Genomic DNA, 12,759 nt, shown 5'->3' on the forward strand with positions numbered 1-12,759 from the left:
CCGGCCGGGGCGCGAGGGGGCCGCGGGGCGGAAAGTTTCCCGGGCCGCGGGGGCTCGCGGGCACCGGTGCCGGCGGCCGTAGCGGCGTCAGGGCCGGACGTTCCCCTCCACAGCCCCCCTCGGGCAGCAAGGCGCCTCCTAGCGCCCGCGTGGGGGTGTCCCCGCGCGGGTCCCCGCCAGGGGGCCCCCCTCGTGCCGAGCGCCCCTCGACCGAGGCCCCGGGCGACCCCTCCCCCAGCAGGGCCGGGGGCCTCGCGCGGCCTCGCGGTCCTCACAGCATGTTCTGCCACTCTTGCCCTTGCACCCTCGCTACCGGGAGGGTGGGGTCTCCACGCTGCCTTGCCCTTTACCTTCCATGACCCCGATCCTCGCCGAGCTCCGAGGGTTCCGTGGGAGCCTGTCCCCTTTTTGAAGGGACTCTCTTGGGGCCGCGGAGCCTCTGCACGCTGGCTTTACCCTTTTTTGCCAGGACAAGGGGACTCCTGCTCCCCATGTTCTTCCTCCTCCTTTGCTCGCCCAGTGGCGTGTGGGGCCCTGTGCAGCTCTGAAGTCATTTCTAAATAGGCAGGCAGACACTTCTTCCAGATCTGTACTCTCTCCGTACACTTTCCTGGGTGAGGGTGAGCTCATTTCCTGAACACCCTTCGAGTTGCCCTCTTTCTTGTTGGGAAAACCGGACGCTCCAATGCTCCTCTGCCCAGCTGTCTGCCTCTCTCTTTGGAGTTCCCTGTCTGGGCCAGGGTGGGCGCCCCAGTAAGATGTAGGGCAGGCAGGACTTCCGATGTGCTGCCACTTGAGTGAAAAGGGACCTCAGGAATTCCTCCTTTCTCGCAGGAAAGCGAGGATCTATTGCTTCCCGTTCAGTCTTGGATCTTAGGGGGCACCCTTTACCAATTAACACTATCCCACTGGGAAAAGGGTCACGTGCCCTTGAATTTGGTGTTCTGATGTCTGTCTTCTTAGCGGTAAGAACCAGACTTTATGGGTCCCACTCTCAAGAAGTCTTTGAATCTTTCTTGGAAATTAGCTCCCCCCCCCCTTTTTTTTTTTTTTGAGGGAACTCATCCTCCTTCTGGCTTCTGTTTCCCAGTCAGCCATATTTAGTGAGCCTGTTACCTTGACTTTTTCTAATTTTCTCAAATTGTATTCATGTTGGCTGGGTAAGGAGAAGCCATATGCCTTTCTATCCAGAATAGGGAGCAGAGACACCCTTGTCGCCCACATGCCATTTGAGAAGAGGTAGCTTGTGTGCTCCTTGTTGTACCAGAACCTTCCTTTGGCCCTGATATGTCTCTAGTGGGATCAAAACATTTCTTTGGATCTTGTACCTTTCAGGCAGAGGAAAAATTTCTCTATTTTTTGCTGTTCTGGTCCTCTTTGGCATCACAGAAATTGTGATGCTCTGCACAGTTGTTGACACACACACACACACACACACACACACACACACCATTTTGTGCATATGTGCAACATTCTGTACATGCACAGAGGAAGTTAGAAGGGTCAGACAACAGCTCTATGCTCAGAGTGTGTGGGACCGGCAACATACAAGACTATTTATACATACACATCCATATATGTTTTGGTGACTTCGGGCTTAGAAGAATCCGAGGTGTCATTGATGCATGCCAGTTTTCACCACTCCTTCATTTGTCATTTGTATTGCACTGAGTAAGCAGAAAGCCCCGAGCGCTCACCGCATCTCCCATGTGTGGTGTGCTTGCTGATGAGTGCCCAGACTTTTCCGTTTGGAGTCCAGGGACAGCATGCTCAGCTTGATTCTTTGGGGAGTGAAAGTTCTTATCTTGATTTTTTTTTTTTTTTTTTTTTTAACTGCAGTGTAAGAGAAAGAGATTTCTTGTGTTTTGGGAAAATGATAGGTAGGAAATGGAGAAGAAGCTGCTTCTCCCTGATAGAGCTGGGAACTGATGGCCTCAAGTACGTCCCTTTTGTGTTTCAGCCAATGAAGTGAGAGCTGCTGTGAAATTAGGAGAAGAAGGTACCTTTGGAAAAGTGCTTGCCACTTCCTAGGAAGGTGGCAGGGTTTTTCCAGGCTTTTCTCTCTGGGGCGGGTGAGAGCCCAGCAGCCCTGGCTCTGCCCAAGTGCCTCATCTCCCTGTCTCTAGCAGGTCCACTCAGCAGTGAAGGCTTATGTTTTGCCTGGCAGTAGTGTGGAGCCTCGGCCTTCATCCAGCTGTGTATTGTGTGTTTGTGTTGTCTTGAAGCCCTTTCCTAGCAAAGGAGCGCTCCACCTTGATTTCCCAAGTAAGGAGATACCGCGGTTGGCTCTGGCTTTGCTTTTCAGCACAGTAACATTGCCAGGAAGTTCATCTTTTGGTCTGATTTTCGTGTGTGTTTTAGACTGTTTCTATCCCGTGTCTGTTGTCAGCTAGGGGAGTTGTTTATTTCTAGGGGTGTTAGTGAACCTTGGAAAAATGAAGAGTTAGCTGTGTATTTTGGTGTAGACACAGGAGAGGCCCTTCTGTGCCTTTCTCCAGGCCACTGACTGCCAGTCCAGCAGAGTAACCCACACATGGACTGTGCAAGGACAGGTGGTGAAGGTCCAGTGGTAGAGCCCACTTCTCTGAAGTTAGGCTCTTCAGTTGAACATACTTGTGTTTCTGGATGGTTGCAGATCTGTACAAGCTTTTCTCTTGCATTTGTCAGGTTGCCCTGTTTCTCTTAATCACTTTGCTTTTTTTTTTTTTTTTTTTCTTTAATCTTTCTGTTCAAACATCACTTCCCCTTCCACTCTTATTCCCCAGCTTTTGGGAAAGGCCAGATGACCCTTTTCTCTTGTCTCCTTGAAGACCTGGCTTTCCCTGCTCCATCCTGCCCGTCAGTGGGTTCTGCATGTTGCCGTGTGCACAGCAACCTCTCCGCAAGGTCAGGTTCATTCAGCTTTTCCTTTTCAACAGATAGGAATCACTCTTTCCTGTTCTTGGAGGGGAGTTTATGTTATACTTAGCTTTATTTTCATTCTTTCTACTTTACCAGAAATTGTAATATTTTGTCTTTTTGATACAGGGTCATGTTTTGTAGCTCAGGCTAGCCTAGAGTTTGCTATGTAGAACAACTTGGCCTTGAACTTGGGGATCAGTCCTCCTGCCTCAGCCTTATGAATACTGGACTCACAGGCAAGGATGCCATGTCCATCTCAGCCACAGTTTTGTTTCCTTAGTTTTCAGGCCCTGGTGGTTTTAATTTCTCCCCCTAAAATGGCCCATTCTAGAGCCAGGAAGGAGTAGTTTCCTCCGTGTTTACTAGTTGTTAGCCCGTGTGTTGGTGGGATTTGAGTTCTTTCTGCTCTTGAAGTAGTCCTCTGGAGCCCATGCCCTATGTCCTGTGCATTACTTTGGCCCCTTCCTCACACCCTGTTGTCTGCAGCTTGGAAAACACTGCCTTTGCCCTTATGGGAGCAGCAGTAGAGGGTTCTCACACTCTTAGGCTCCTTCAGTTGTACGCATCGAGTCTTTGGTGGTGTCTTTGTGTCTTTGCTCCGTTACTCAGCTCTTCACTCTGGAGCCCTTTGCTGGGTGTCTGCTGGCTGCAAGCATCTGTGGGGATTCAGTGGCTTTTCCTGAAGACCACATTGGATCTTGTTAGCCTTCTGTACGAATGACATTTCAGTCTGTCAGTACTTGACTTTAATAAAGTCTTATATACTTTTTTCTGAACTTTAATATTTTGGATTGTAATCATAACAAAAATGTACTTGAGTAGTGTGTGTCCTGTGAGGGTGGTGAAGAGGGAGGAAGGTGTACTGGGAGAGGCATTTAGCAGCTTTCCTTACCATCAGACTGTGCACATACAAGAAAGAGTCATTCTTACTGTGACTGTCTAGGTGTAAGTTTTAGGTCAAACTTCTAGGTAAGTTGTTTGGGATGCTTAGTAAACATGAGAACAGGTATCATGCGTGCAACATACTGGCATACATTTTCAAATGAATGTTTTAGGTAAACATTCATTTCTTTCCTTTCCTGTGGCTCATGCTATCATGCATTAAGCATTGAGCCAGCCACCACTGGGTTTTGCTGTTCAGTTATTTAAATCTAATGCCTAAGTGTGGTGATCACTTCAAGGCCAGAGCCTGATGCAGTCACTGGCTTACTATGTGTATTTTAATTCTGTATGCTGTTTAATAGAATTGTTATGTGTATTTTTCTATTCTTCTCTTTCATCTCTCTTTTTTTTTTTTTAATAAAGCTTGATTCTTTTTGGGTGCAGGTGAGGTATATACATCACAATGTTGACATTGATCAAAGTTAATCCAAAGTGTTCTCTTCTCCAAAGTTGTGTTTTCTCTCCACAGCGGCTGTAGAAGCCATTTCTGGAGCCTTCACTCCTTTAGCAACCTTTAGTTGTGGGTGGCTGCACCCTGTGTCCTCACATGGTTTGTTTTGTGGTGACAGGTGATGTGTCCTTTGCATTTTCGTGTATGGGTCTTCTTCAATACTGTGTATCCTGTAGAATCATCATACTCTGTTTATTCTGAGTAACTCAGGCTCTGCCTCCTTTTCCCCTCTCTACCTGTAGAGTAGGGAGGTCGCATGGGTTCTAAGTCCCAGCAAGTCGACAGTGCCATTTATAATTGGGGTCCTAGTGAAATGCTGTCCTTCAGGTTTCTGAGCCTCCCCTTGTAGGATTTGAGAATTTGTTTTTGCTGCATATGTCTGGCTTCTTTCTTTCTCTCTGGTTTTATTGCAGTATAGCTCTTTGGATACACTTAACAACTCTGTCTCACCTTGTGCTGTGGGGCAGTCTGATGTATGGGTGGAGGTAGAGTCTCTAGTTCTGATTCTCTGTCCACCTTGTTTTAGGAAGGAGTGCCTGCCTGCCCACCCTCTCTCTCTCTCTCTTTTTCTCCCTCTTCCCTTCTCTTTTACTTGAGTTTAGGGTCAAGGCTGCTTCAGGCATAGTCTTATCCTTTTTTATGCCAACATGGTGTAGTGCTCAGTTGTCTTGTGGTTGTGAGCACTGTCATCACAGATGGAGAGGGCCTGCCATCCTGTAGCATTTGTCATATATAAGGAAGTATATATACATTGAACAACAGTCTGAGACTTCTTACTGTTCTCCATAATAAATGTTCTCCATCAGTTAGACAGTATTTTCAGGACCACTTTCTCTGTTTTGATTATCATAGCTTGTAGAATGTCATGAGTCTCCTGTAAAGACTGGTAATATTTCTTGAGCATTTTTTAAACATCATTATTCCTGACATAAAAAGAAATACTATGCACCCCTGTGCAGAGAGGCCCAGCCAGTCACATTAATCCCCACGTTACAGTCTCTCACTCTTTTAAGAGGAATGCTTTTTATAAGATGGAAGGGTCGAGGCGGTATCTTTTGTTTTACTGGCTCTTGTGTATTCATCCCAGTGTTTTGCTCATTCTTGATAGAGTTTTCGTGTTTTCTAAAGGACATAAGTCCTTTGCTCATTCGGAAAAGTGCAGTCACTTTTTCTCCTTTAGATTTAGCTGAGCCTTTCAAGCCTCGAAATGTCCCTCTCTGAAACTGTTCCCAGAGGGTGACTTTGAAGGAGATGTGCTGCCTGGACTGTTGTCTTCCCTCTGCTTTCTGCAGGGCAGGTTTGCACGCACATTGCTATGCCTTGAAAGAGATGCCAAGCATGGGAGTGCTTGGAGACAAAGTAAGTGGCATTACGTTTTACTTCCTCATGCCAACCAAAATACCTGTCTTCACTCCTGCCCAACATCTATAAACAGTAACTGCACCAAAATAACCCCAAACATGGCAGACCATCCCCCAGGCTAATTCTCATTACTCCTGCTGTGAGTTTTGGGCTTGGGCACAATTAGTACCTTTGGGAATGTATTCTAAATGGCATTTTCGCATCCTTTCTAGCAGCCTGACTGTTCAATATCTTTTCCATTTTTCCTTATCAGTTACCACAACATAATACCTGCCAAGGAGCTTATTTTTTTTTCTCTTTATTCTACTTAATGGTTTGAAGGAATACAGGCAATGGTTAATTACTCTGTCCTCTTATGAGTTCTGCATATGTTTGAGAATTGGGTGGTGACTTCCACAAATGTGCAGGCCAGCCCTCACGACTCTTTGCCCATGTCACTGCTAAACCTAATATCTGTGAGAATCGATAAGCAGGCCTGTCATCCTTTTGGATCTTCCTCAGTGAGATTTGTTTGTGTGGAGCTGTGTGCAGATGCTTCCAGATGCACTCATTCTTCTCATCACCATCCTTGTCTCCCTCCATGTCTGTCCTTTACAAAAAAACTTATCATTCATTCATTCACTTATCTATCTATCTATCTATCTATCTATCTATCTATCTCTCTCTACCTACCTACCTACCTACCTACCTATTTATTTATTTATTTTATTTATGATAGTCTCGTGTAGCCCAGGCTGGTCTTGAACACACTGTAGTTGACGATGACCTTAAACTTCTCATTAGCCAACCAGGTTCTGGTATTACAGACATGCGCCTCCATTTTTGTTTGCAGGTGTTCTTTCGACTGAAAAACACCTTCTGCCCCTTGTTTCTAGTTGTGAAAAATATAGTGTTCTTTCATCAGGGCTGGTTGAGACTGCCAAGAATTATTTCCGAAGGCATGTGAGTTACCAGGAATTTCTACTGAACAGTCTGTGTGTCCCTTTGGTTTTTGAGGCAGTTGGAAGTGATAAGAAAGTGTTACGAAGTATGAGATCATAGACAACACAAAGCTATGAGGGTGATATAATCAGCTGTTAATGATGAAGATGCCCTTAAGGTTACACTAGCAATGGGATGCCTGTTTCCACCACAAAGTTGTTGATGGCCTTTGTTATCTTAAACTGTTTCCGTCCCTTCTTTTAGAAAGTACTTGAGATAAAATAGAGTTTTTAGTGAAGAGACTGTGAAGTTTGGTGGAAGTTCCACAGAATGGAACATTTCAAAACTAGATTCAAGATAAGAATTTTTATTTCGAATCCACAAGGGGGTAGTGGTGTTCTATCAAAGGTACTTGTGGAAGTTGAACTGATCCGCCAGCACTCCAGATCTGTAGATAAAACCGGTGTGTTTGCATTTTAACTTAATAAGATCTCCTTTTCAAAATGTTTATTGGCAGAATTGTTTATTGCTTAAATTAAAAAAAAAAAATCCATTTTGGTGAATGGCTATTTTAAGCTGTGCAAATGGTTATTTGCACCATAATGCAAATAGTGAGACTGTCCTTGTAATCCTGTGTTTGGAGAGGTCACGAAGGCTCTGAGGCCACTGCTGTTTTTTAGGGATGTAATAATCTTAACATTAGGGATTTAGAATTGATGGGTTAAGTGTCTTGAATAGAAGGATTTTAGATAATTGTGTCTAAACTTTACAGAAGTTTTTTATTTCTTAGTGTTTCTGCCGAAAGCTGAAAAATGTGTACAATCTCACTACTAGTGAGATAGTTTAATAGTTCTGAATGAATCAACGTTTTCTGCTAATAGTTTATATTGCATCACTACATAAAAGCATCCTTTTCCTAACATAAAAATCTAAGTTGTTCTGCAGGCCTGAGAGTCTTACTTACTATGTTTAGAATTACTTACTGTGAGGTGTAGTGAGGCCGAGCTGGCCAGTCTGTTATTGTTGCTGTCTGTGCTCTTTGTAAGTGTAGGACACATGGTGGGAGGAAGCTTTTTAAAGGTTTATTTTATTATTTGTGTGTGTGTTTGTGTATGTGTGTGCATGCCCGTATATATATATATAGGTATCCCCAGAGGCAGAAGAGCTGTGAGCTGCCCAATGTGGGTGCAGGGAACCCAACTCTGGTCCTCTGAAGAGCAGCAAGTGCTCTCAGCTGCTGGGCCATCTCTAGCTCCAAGGGAAAAAAAGTTTTATGATGTACACTCATCCCCCAAGTCTTTATAAAGTGCAAGTATTAACTCTAATACTTGAAATAGTTGGTTAATTCATGAGCTGTGCCTGTTTGTGCCTCATGCGAGAGTAATGGTAAAAAGAGTTTTTCTGTTGTCCGCTTTCTTCATTCTGAGCAGGGAGGGCCTGTTTCATGTCCCTACTTCACTAAGTGACTGGTGATTTAATATCCCTGAAGATAGATGCTCGTTTTCTTGTGTTCTCCAGTGCTGAGACCTAAGCTATGACGTCAGCATTTTCATTCATGAATTTTGTGCTTCCATTTTTTGTTGTTGTGGTTGTTTTGTATTCTTGAACTGGCATATTCACAGATCAGTTTACCACCGGGCAGTGAGTTCATAAGTCAACCATACGATAAAAACAAAATGAGACAGCTCAGTTGTTCCGAAAGTGCCGTAGTTGCTCCTGCTGGTCTGCAGCAGCTCAGTTTGGGCAAGGTTGCTGGCTAGACAGCTTGCGAGCTAACGCAGCACTTGTAATTAGCTCATCTTTCTGTTGAGCTGTGCTGTGAACATATTGTTACAAAATCTTTGTTTTGGCTAGGAGGTTAGAGTGCTATGCTGTATTTCCTTTGTTACAAAGGATCTTTATTTTACCATTTGTTGAATAGGAAGACTCCATTTCAAAGAGGTTAGGCATGGGATCAGGTCATGTTACTACAGAATTCACTTGGACTACTGTGAGCATTTGGTTACTCGTGAAATATTTCAAGTAACTTGATTATTTTATAGTTTTAACATTTTTGCTTTTGATATACTGTTGTTGTGGAAGGCATAGCAGCCCTTGAATTAGAGTCAGATTTCATTTCTCTGGATTGTACTCATGTAGCTGTGGACTGTAGCTTCTCCTTCAGGGAGGTTACTGTTTGTAATTTAAACCAGTGAAGACAGTCTTGAAGAACTCAGTATAAGACCCAGTCTTACTTGAGTTTTCCTCTACAGGGCCAAGGTGGAGGCCGGGCTTCTGGCTTCTGGTATCTTTTAATCCTATGGCTGATGAATGGTTAGCTGTAAACAAGTTAATTTTCTTTGCTTTCTTGGGGGCTTCACTTACTTTCTGAATATTTAATTGGCAAGGACATTTAGGAATAGCATATGTTACTTTTGGGCAGTATCATTTTAGCTCAGTTCATGATGATAGAACTGTAGTCATTGCTGTTGATACTCACCTTTTTCTTAAATGTGTGCGCATGCGTGTGCACTAGGGAATAAACCAGGGCTTTGCCAACGTATCTTACTCTGTATTTTTTTTTAAATTAAACTTTATTTTGTGTGTATTTTGTATGTTTATGTGTAAGCCCTGTTTATAGATCAACTCTTTAGAAATCCTATAGAAATACACAGTTTTGAAAATAGCAAAGTTTTACCATTAAATATTCCTTTTTTGGGCCAGCAAGATGACTTAGTGAATAAGGACACTTGCCACCAAGCTGCCCACATGGTAGAAAGAGAAATGACTAAAGCAAGTTGTGCTTAGGCTTCCCATGGCTCTCCACCGTATAAATAAAAAGCTTAAATACAGAATTAATACATGTAGAAATCAGAAGTGTGGTGTGGTGCCTTCCAGCTCTTTGAGACAGTTCTCTCGGTCAGCCTGGAGCTCACTGATGGAACGGCAGGTTGAAGGCCCCAGGGGTCCACCTGTGTCTCCCTCCCAGTGGTGGAAGTGTATGTACGGTGCACCCCGTTTTTACAGGGGTGCAAAAGCACTTTACTGACTGAGTTGTCTACCCCTGGGGGCAGCATTTTAAGCCATGTGACAACTCATAGGTACATTTTCTTGTATCTTTAGGCAAGCTTCATGTGCCTTTGAGTTGTCTGATAGCAACAGATGGGTGACTTTTCTGTGAGCTAGTTTTTTTTTGTTTTTTTTTTTTGTTTTTTTAGATGTACTAAGAGGGGAATCTGAAGGCATGATAATTATTATTTTTTTCTAAAAGTTAAAATGGTTTTGATGTTATTTCAGTATGATTTGCAATTATGGAACTGTGCTATTTATTCATATGTACATATGATTGTATGTGCATAGATAGTATATGTAAAAATAAATTATATAGATCTAAGTTTTCTTCTTGAAGTGCTGGGAGTAGAATGCAGGGCTTTGTGGCCTCTAACAAATGCCCTACCACTCAACCATTTGCAATGTTGAAGACTAATTTATTTTATTTAAAATTTGTTTTTAATTTTTACAAAGTTTGTTTTCATGTGCTTTGGTGTTTTTCCTGTGTGTGTGTTTGTGTACCACTTCTGTGCATTGGATCCCTGGAACTGGAGTTACACAGAGTTGTGAACACCATGTAGGTGTTGGGAATCAAACCTGGGTCCTCTGGAAAAGCAGCTAGTGCTCTTAGCCACTCTCTCTCAATCCCTAGGGCTTTATTTTTTAAAGCTACGTTTTAAATTATGTGTATGTGTTGCATGTGTGCACGAGAGTGAGTGACATGCCTTTGGAGGTCCAAAGAGGGTGTTGGGAGCTGCTGGGGTTGGGGTTACAGGTAGTTGTGAGCCACTGACATGGGTCCTGGGACCTGAAGTCTAAGTCCTGGAAGAATAGTATGTGCTCTTAACTGCTGAGCCTTCTCTCTAGCCCGGGGCTGGTTTATTTGTCTTTTCCCCAAGCGTTATATGGTGGGGAGAGGCATGGAGATGAGGGGCCACCTCCCTGGAGTCGTTATTTTCCACCATGAGGAATTCAGGGATCTACCTCAGGTCCAGCATGCATGGTGGCAAGTGCTTTATTGGCTAAGGTATCTTGGGACCCCAAGAAAGGATTGTTTAATGGTAAGACTTGCTAATTTTAAAAGCTATGTACCTCGGTAGGATTTCTGAAAAGTTGGGGGCTGCAGTGACCGGGTTTTAGATGTTGGTGTCTTGGTGTTGGCGTTGTCATTCTTGTCGTACTCTGAATCAAGAAGTGATAGGCTGATCCTCCGGCCATAAGCCCCAGACTTTTAACAACCCCCCTTTTGTTCCTAGGTAGTGCTCTCCTTCCCCTTAGAGGGGCTGACACTAAGAGGCCCCACTAGCAGGAGGCTGCTGCTGACTTTGATGCTACTTTTGGGATTAGGAGGTAGAAACCTCTCTGGCCTCTTTAGCTCTTGTCCTTATCAGACAGTTTTCATCTGTCCATCCATCCATTCATCCATCTTTCCTTCCTTACTTTCATCCATCCATTCGTTACTTTTGACTCTGGCTCTTCTCTTCATCTCATCTTTTCCAGACCTCAGCTCTGTGGCATGAAGTAGTTGGTAATGATTGTGAGGAGACTGTCCCAATGGATAAAGAGCTGTCCTAGAAATGACCTCTGAAAGTCCTACCCATTCTTTTTTATGATAAGAAAGAGAAGGTAGATATATGCAGTTAAGTTTGCAGCTTCCTTGCTGATACAAGGTTGCTCTGTCGAACCTTTTTTTTTTTTTTTTTCCTTTTGAAGCTTTTAAACCAGGTCAAAATAAATATATAGGCTCAAACCAAGAAAGGGGGATTTGAAGTATAGCCTCTGAGGTGCTTCCCTTATGCTTGCTGTACATAGAAATCCCCCCTTCTGTTTATCACATTGTATTTATATTAGAGAAAGTAAAAAGATTGTTAAGGTTTTTAATGAAGATGTCCAACATGGAAACAGTCTTCTTAGGTATTCTTTGTGGTGGATTTAAAGCCTTTATGCAGGTATGGATGAAGGTTTACAGTTTTGGAAAATAGATTTATAATATGTGACTGCATTTGAAAAAGTATTATTTGCTGACCCCAATCATCTATGTTCAAGATAGTATTTATATTCATTTAACTATATTTTTTTGGAGTTGATTAATATAAGTGTTATTAAAATATATTGACTGCCAGTAATTCAGTGAATACAGACTTCCTATGAAACTGGTGGGTTGGGTTGTTGCCGTGGTCTGTTGCAATCAATAGTATAGCAAGCATTTTTTACCTGGACACAGTCCCTGGGCTGTACCAGGTTGAGCATTTCGGGAGGTCTTGAACATAATTCACTTTTTGGGTTTTTGTACTTAGAGATACAGGGAGACAAGTTCAAGTTCCTGGTATTCTTGTAAATATTCCTTGCCTTGTCCTTCCCATCTTTGCTGTTATGAAATATGCTGGCTTGAGCTGTTTGCTTTGACAAAGCTTCAGTGGAGGTTTCTTCCTCATTTAGTTTTATTGATGAAAGCTGTTGTGCTAAAAAGAAAGCTGTAACAAGTAGCAAGGTGGCGAGTGGGCACTCGGAGCTTTTGAAGTACTTGTCTTTCTCCTTAGGGGTCCTCCAGAAATTGATCATAGTTTACTTGCCCAGAATTTACTGCAGGCATTTTGGGTGGGAAGAGACAGCCGTTCCCTGTACCAGACACGTTATTCTAAGTGTGAGACGTTTCTGCTTGTGCAAGTGTCTTTGATGCAAGTGTAGTAATGAGATGATGACCTCTTGGCTTGCCCAGACACCGTGGCAGCTTTTGTCTGTCCTCTTGGCATTTGCAGCTCCTCTGGCCTTGGTGGTAATGCCATAACGTTTACCTGCTCCGGTGCTTCAGTCGAGGTGACTGCTCTCTGCTATCTTTTGCATATTTTGCCAGTCCTGCCCTGCAGAGGTTCCTTGCTCTGGCCATTAGGTGAAGGAACAGTAGTAGAACTGTTGGTTCAGTAAAATAAGAACTCATCTCTCTGAATGTTAAAAGTAAGCAGTGATAAATGGTGCACAGTGCACACGTACTTGCTGCCACTACATTGTGTGTCCAAAAATGGCTACAGTGGTAAATTGTGTATTGGGCACACTTTAGCACCATTTAAAGAAGAGAAAGCTATGCGATGTCTTATCCTATCTATCTATCTATCTATCTATCTATCTATCTATCTATCTATCTATCTATCTAT

The 12,759-nt window shown here is 43.3% G+C and overlaps 1 protein-coding gene across 14 annotated transcripts in view; it reads left to right on the forward strand.

Annotated features, from left to right (window-relative positions):
- Camta1 (calmodulin binding transcription activator 1) overlaps positions 1–12,759 on the forward strand; it is a 791,014-nt gene that overhangs the window by 603 nt on the left and 777,652 nt on the right. The window lies entirely within an intron of this gene.

This window comes from Psammomys obesus, unplaced genomic scaffold, assembly GCF_907164565.1.
Source record: "Psammomys obesus unplaced genomic scaffold, mPsaObe1.curated_primary_1811, whole genome shotgun sequence".
NCBI lineage: Eukaryota > Metazoa > Chordata > Mammalia > Rodentia > Muridae > Psammomys > Psammomys obesus.